The sequence below is a fragment of the Meriones unguiculatus genome, chromosome 12, assembly GCF_030254825.1.
Source record: "Meriones unguiculatus strain TT.TT164.6M chromosome 12, Bangor_MerUng_6.1, whole genome shotgun sequence".
Lineage (NCBI taxonomy): Eukaryota > Metazoa > Chordata > Mammalia > Rodentia > Muridae > Meriones > Meriones unguiculatus.
Genome location: NC_083360.1, coordinates 73008980 through 73016342, shown reverse-complemented (window position 1 = coordinate 73016342; position 7363 = coordinate 73008980). Strand labels below are relative to the sequence as shown.

Below are 7363 nucleotides of genomic sequence, written 5' to 3'. Positions count from 1 at the left end.
TTCCCTTTTCCCCTCTTCCTTGTTATCTCTCTCTCCCTTTTCCCCACCTTCCTTCCCACTCCCACTGTGTATTCCCCTCCCGCTTGCTGCTCCCAATAAACCTACATTTATATAGTATAGCTTCGTCTCTCCATTAGCTCATTTGTTTTATTTACTCAATCAGCAGCGTCAATAGATTAATAATAATAATAATAAGCGCTACTATTAATACAGCTTACATATTTTCTGTGCCATTTCTATAATGAACTTTACTTACCTTAGTTTGTGTACTCATTTATTTTCTGTTTGCTGTGAAGCAAAGGACAAGATGCACGTGTGGGAGGGAGGACTCATTTTGGTTCACAGTGTGAAGGGGAGTAGACCAGCATGGCAAAGCAGGCGTGGTGGCATGGTGCCTGGTAACATCGTGTTCCTAGGCAGGTAGTTGAGATCTGTGATACTGTATCTGTGATACTGGTGCCCCACCTATGGGTGGGTCACAGTCAGGGTGGGTCTTTCTTATTTAGAGCTCACTGGATACACTCAGGGGGTTGTTTCTAAGTTGATTTTATTTTATTTTTAGAACAACTCAGCAAAATAAAATTCTGATTCATTGTTGGACATTGTTTCACACGTACATCAAACAGGCCAAAATAAATAAATAAATAAATAAATAAATAAACAGACAACAACTTCATAGACAAAAAAAGGGGGGGGGGGTGGGAGGAAGAAATCTTTTCTCTTGGGCCTTTTTAACCATCTCGTACTAATCAACTACTTATTGTACAGCTAAGTACGTACACAAAAAGTTACTGCAATGCTCAGAATAAGATTGTTTTGTTGTTGTTGTTTTTTAACAAGGTTGTTTTTTTTTTTTCCTCCTCTGAGATTATAATGAACATGGTCACACCACAAGTAAAGTCAGAAGAGGACAGAGAACACTCTGAAGGCTGGTTTGGTCACCCATTCTCATTAAAAATGGCTAACCCCTAATTTATACAAAAATGTAAAATGTAAATAAAAAATACAAATAAATTTTCCTTTTAAAGTATTTTTAAGAAGAAAAGCAGGCCTGGAAAGTTTGGTTCTTTTTCTCCCCCGTTGCAAATTCATGTTGTGGTTTTGATGGGGTGGTGGAGAGCACATGTCATCTGTGGGTGACCCTGCCCGCTATGGGGGAGGGGGCTGCTTCTCAACCGTTTAAATTCTGAGATGGGAAGTGGAGGGTGAGTAGGTCGCAGTGGCTTTAAGTTTAGCTTTTCCTGTTTGCTGTCTAGTCATCCTCATCAGTCTTCTGCTTTTTGGTGTCAACATCATCATCCTCATCCTCTTTAGCTACCCACTTGCCCGTAGGACCCTCAGTTTCCTCATGTTCATCTCCGTTTTCTTCCTCACCTCACCTTCTTCCCCCTCCTCCTCTTCCTCCCCACCTTCTTCCTCTTCTTCACCTACCTCATTGTCAGCTTCCTGTTCCCCATTTTCCTCATTAGCATTCTCCTTGACAGTTGCATCTCTTCCGTTTTCTGCCTCCTCCACATCTTCCTTCTTCTTCAAGTCCTTGGTGGTGATCTCGGAGCTGGTGTCCACTGTCGCATCTAACATGGTGGGGCACGCTGGTGGTCCGATGCAGCCGAGTGAGAAAGAAATCGAGTTCGAGGACTCTGGCGAGAGGGCTGCCAGAGTCCGTGGTGGAAGAGAAGGCGGAGAAGGAGGGCAGGTGGCGAAGGCGGCTGCTGCGAGCATGGAGCAGGACCCTGGAACAATGCAAAGATGGCTTTTCGGAGCAGCCAGTGGGGCTCTAAGTTGATTTTAAATCCAATCAAGTTAATAATGAAAATTAATAGTCACAGTAAGGATGGGGGTTTACTATCTCAGTTACATAGTAGAGAATTTCAGAAGTTATACAATATAAGCATCAGAGCTCTGTGATCTAAACAGGATGTGTGTTAGCCCCAGATATCCCACTAATATGTGTAATTTATGAAAATAAAATACCAGTTGGTATTATGTGCATTTTCATTGCTATTTTATTATCAATTATAGAAATTGTCAGAGTACCATGAACAATGAACATGCCTATTTCTTTTTGTTTCCTACGTTTATTGAGTATTAGGAACAGATAGTATTATCAATTGTCCTTTGTTACCTGTGTTCTCCCTAGAGTGTCTCTGAGAAACACCCCACCCCCTCTTTCCTGCAGTGAGCTATGGTCCACCCTGTGTCTCAAGATCACTTTGATCAAAACTCTCTGTAGTATTTGGTATGGTCTGTCATTGTTCCAGGCATATTTTAGATTAAAAAGTGGGTACTATAGGTGATGATATAATGTTAATACAATCTGAAGTTGTATTAAATTGAATGTATTAAATTTATATATAAATTAAAATACATTTAAACTTGTTGCAATATTTCTCCATTCTGTGTTCTTCTGGGTTCCAAGAAATTTCTGTCTGGTCGTAGTTCTGCTGTTCTCCTGAGACATCACACTTCACAGTTCCAATTACAAAGGCAGCATGCATCATATAAACAAAGGTCACAGAAAAATAAAAAGCAATTGCTAGAGAACTCAGTGGTTGGAGGAAATTCATGGGTGAAAAGACCCTTAATTCTAAAACACCTTCTGTTAAAAATTGTCTGGAGTTACTTGAAGTCATTGAGGTGGTTTGGAGGAGAAATGTCCACCACAGCCATGGCATCTGAACATCTGATCTCCATCTGGTAGCATTGTTTGGGGAGATTTAGGCAGTGCAGCCTTGCTGGAGGAAGTCCATCAGCAGGTGTGGGCACTGGGATGAAAACACTTGCACCGCTGGTAATTTTCTCTCTCTGATTCACGCTTCACATAAACTGTTTTTCTACAAGTTGCCTTTGTCACTGTGTCTGCTAACAGCAACAGAAAAGTAACTGCTAGAGTCACAGAGTTAGCTTTCACAAGTGTAAGCAAAAAGACCTCTATGGCTTGAGATACTGATGTCACTACCTTCAGAAGCAGGATGCTTCTTTCTGCTAATTCAAAGTTCGCTTAAGACATACCACCGCACCTTTACCAAGGGCAATTAAAGGTCTACTACAACATGAGGGGTTCTGAATGAAGCAGAGCACATTCTTAGAGAAGTCCAAAGGTATCCTGGGAGAACAAAAAGTAGAGGCTGGCTTTGGTTTCCCACAGTGGTGACACAATCAAACCTCAAAAATAGAATTACAGTCCTTGTTCAATTTACCAGGATAAACTGTGGTTAGGTCACTGCTATGGGAGTGGAGCCATTGCCTAGAGCTTAGCTGTCTGCCTGCTGAACACCTCTAGAAGGCGATGTTTTTAACAGGATGATTCTGACTGAGGCCTCAGAGTTCAGTATGGAGGTACCCTGTGCTTCTGCTACTGCTTCCTGTGTCCAAGCTATGGGAAAATTTTAAAACCTGGATCTAGAGGCTTTGACTTTCTGAGCATCCCTTCTGCAGAGGGCCTTTCTGTGTCCTGTGCTATACGCATGTGTTCCCCACCTTAACAGATGAAGTCTTTCTTCAGGGTCTGTGGTCTCTGTTTCTGAACCCCCCCCCCAATAACTATGCATTCAAACTGTTTTGGATGGAATTTTCTCTTATTATCAGTCCAAGCTGATAGTCTTTTATTTATAATTGTGGACTGTTTTTCAGAGGTGAAATGGATCAATAACAGTTCTTACACTTTCAGTTGGAAAATGACTTTTAGTTCAGATGCACACAAGTTAAGTATGTGCACAATAGTAATGTAAGTAATAACACTTGACCTTGACAAAATGTACATTATGAGACTGAACTGTTTCAGCACTTATCATTCTTCTGTATTTTAGTGCAATCAGTCTTTATTCACTTGCTATGTCATTGCTGGTATTAGTTTAGTATTTTCAAAGTCCACATAGAAAGATGAGCTCAACCACCTTGCTTCTCAGTGATTTTGGAAAAAATTCTGTCCTATTCCTCATTTTATTCCTCAGATCCCAGGATCAGGGACAAAATGATCATTAATGGAAAGGGAGGAAAAGATATTTAATTTTATTTTTTCACAATTTATTCATTATACAAACAGATTGAAGCCCCTTTTCGATTACCTGGGGTCTTGTCCTTATCAACTTTAGTCAACGAGTTCCCTTTAATATTTCCTCCCTAGAGTTACTCAACCAACTCATCATGTTCAATCTGCTTCCTCCCTCATAAGATTTGAAAAGGCCTAACATGGTCTTTGTGTTATCTTGCTTAATCTTCTTGTTTCTAAGACGAGAAAGTTGAATCAAGGCTAATCTTCTTTATGATTCATTCCCATGAAACTCTTAAAGCTTCCAATCCGTTAAGATGTCTATTCACCTTCTTTTGCAGCTTTAGCAATATCCTCCCAATTTGTGTACTTAGGCTTACTTTGAGGTCATCTTAGGAATCTTAGACAGGGAGAATTATATATAGGTGTGCTTTTCTCAACATTTATCTTGCATCTGGAGTTTGGGAAGTTGGAACTTTAATACTAAAGACTCATGGAACTTAAAAAAAAAATCATGTCTAGATGTGATCAGAGAGCATCATGAGTACTACAGGGAAATGAATTTGCTTTGTGAAAAAAAAAGTGAGCAAAGCACAACCATATCATTTTATTATTGGATAAGTTGTTGTCAGTTTCACATGTCTTTCTAGCCCAGTGTTCTAGTTGGTTTCTGTTGCTGTGATCAAACACTGCAATCATAAGCAACTTGGTTAATAAAGGGTTTATTTATCTATTATCAAGAGAGGCCAAGGCAGGAATCAAGACAGCAGCCTGAAGTCGAAACCACGAAGGAATTGTGTTCATCGGCTTTCTCTACGTGGCTTGATTCACCTGGATTGCTCTACCTGGTCTGCTCAGCTGCTTTTCTTATCCAGTCCAGGATCACCTGTGTAGATGGTACCATTCACAGTGGGGTGTTCTACTGTGTCAGTTAGTAATTGAGAAAATTCTTTGTAGACATGCCCATAGGCCCATCTGATGATGGCAATTCTTCAACTGAGGTTCCATCTTTTTAGATGTGTCAAGTTAACAAATAAAATTAGCCGAAGAACAAACATCGAAAAGGCAATGATTACAAAATATGATCTTCATCACACTATCTTCAATTTTATGGACTTCAAAGATACACAAAAATACATAACAATAATTGTAGAACAGGTACTTTTATAGTTACCTCTACTATGATCAGACTATCCAAAAGTTTATATCAAGTTGTTTTAATGTTGAAGGTAAATTTTCAGATACAATATCTGCCTTGAATATTTTAGTTCAAGAGAGGTAGTGTTGATTTTCAATTAGGAAATGACATCAAGGTAGAGAGCAAAGACAATTTATAGGTGAGAGGTTCTACTGACTCTTGGGTCTGTACAATGGAAATAACAGATACTATTCCAGAATAGTCAATGTACTAAACAGAAATACAATGTATTATACATAACAAACCTAGGAAGTAGATTCTGTAATTATCATCATGTAGGAGAAAGTACGTGGAGAGAGTCAAATACTTTGTATAAATGCATGCATTTTTGCTAGTGTCTGGCTTTAATACAAGTTTATAAGACTCTAGAGTTCATGCTCTTAGCATCTCATGTTTACTTCTCTTTAAAGGAATCATTCTCAAGATAGAGTTCAGGGTTCTATGGAGAGCTGCCAAGATTCTCTGGTAGTCTATAATAGGATTATAAAGTTTCATTATTTCTTTGACATTTTATAGTATCAAAATGATGATTTTCATCCATGACTTTTTATGTGCTATTAAGTTTCATAATCTATACATTTGGTATTGATACTTATAAATCAATTATGTTTTTATAGAATGCCAGAGATTATTTACTAGGAAGATAGGCTAACCTTTTTTATTTTGATAAAGATTGAATTTGGAAGCAGGCACTTGACCTCTGAGATTCTTTAGGTAACCACAGTGTGACCTGGCCTGAATGTTCTCTGAGAGTCCACTGTCCACTTTCAGAGTTCCATTATTTGACTATATATGAGGAGCCTTTGCTCCATAAAATCAAGGGGTTCTTGTCTAGAATTGACATATATTCAGTTACTTCAAGCAACTTGAGTATGATTAAGGTTTTCTTTGACCAGATTTATAAGAGATGAAAACAAGGGAATGCTTTTATTAAAGGACTTTACCTAATTGAATACTTACTAACAAGTTTCAAAATTCTAAAAGAAGGCTTAAAAATATTTTTATTGCCTCCTATTTGTCACTCACAAGTCATAGTAAATAATTTTGGGAATGTAAAAACTGAACTTAATTCTTATCCTAAGATAACTAATTAGTAATATAAAAGTGAACACAGTAGTAGTTCAAAGCAAAGTCATCTTAACTACAAAAAAGAGAAGGAAAAGTAAATATTGAAAACATCAATAGTAGTTGTTGATATAGTCAGCAAATATCAAAACAGAAGTAGAAAGCAATCAAGAACAATGGAGGCAAAGGGTCTTCATGCAGTAATTCCAAAGATTTGCTCACTTCAAAGAGGTAGATAAGGTACATAAGAAACAATTTCTGTTAGACTAACAATTCCAAGAAGAGGGAAGAGTAAGTAAATCATTATTGCATACTTTCTTTTTTGTGGAATTTTAAATTTTTATTTTATTTTATTTTTATTAATTACAGTTTATTCACTTTGTATCCCAGCTGTAGTCCCCTCTCCCAACCACTTCCATTCCTACTCTCCCTCCCTCTTCTCCTATGCCCCGCCCCCAGTCCAATAAGGGAGGTCCTTCTTCCCTTCCATCTGACCCTAGTCTATCAGGTCTCATCAGGACTGGCTTCATTGTCTTCCTTTGTGGACTGATAAGGCTGCTTCCTCCTTGGGGCTCGGGGAGGTGTGATCAAAGAGCCTGCCCCTGAGTTCATGTCAGAGACAGTCCCTGTTCCCATTACTAGGGAACCCTCTTGGACACTGAGCTGCCATGGGCTACATCTATGCAGGGGTTCTAGATCATCTCCGTGCACAGTCCTTGTTCAAAGTATCATCATACATGCTTTTAAACCCAGCACTTGGGATGCATAGGCAGGTGGCTCTCTCAGTGTAAAGCTACCCTGATCTATATAATAAGGTCCACATTATCCAAGGCTCTATACAGTAAGACTCTGTATATAAAAAAAAAAACAAAAAACTAATAAGTTAAAATATAGAGGCAAAAACTCTCTTTATTCTTTAAATAACCAGGCACTAACTATATTTCAGATACTGTATTAGGTCCTAAGATTATTTTAGGAAGTAAAATAAATGAAGTTCCTTATTTTATAGAATTGTCATAGCAGCAGACATTAATTTCATAACTGGACATATATCAGCAAGTGATAAGGGCTTTTAGGAACAGAATAGTGAGTGATGTACACATAGTGTC

The 7363-nt window shown here is 38.4% G+C and overlaps 1 pseudogene; it reads right to left on the bottom strand.

Moving 5' to 3' along the window:
* Positions 1–1209: 1209 nt before the first annotated feature.
* LOC110561434 (prothymosin alpha-like) lies at positions 1210–1581 on the bottom strand (annotated as a pseudogene).
* Between the last annotated feature and the right edge of the window lie 5782 nt (positions 1582–7363).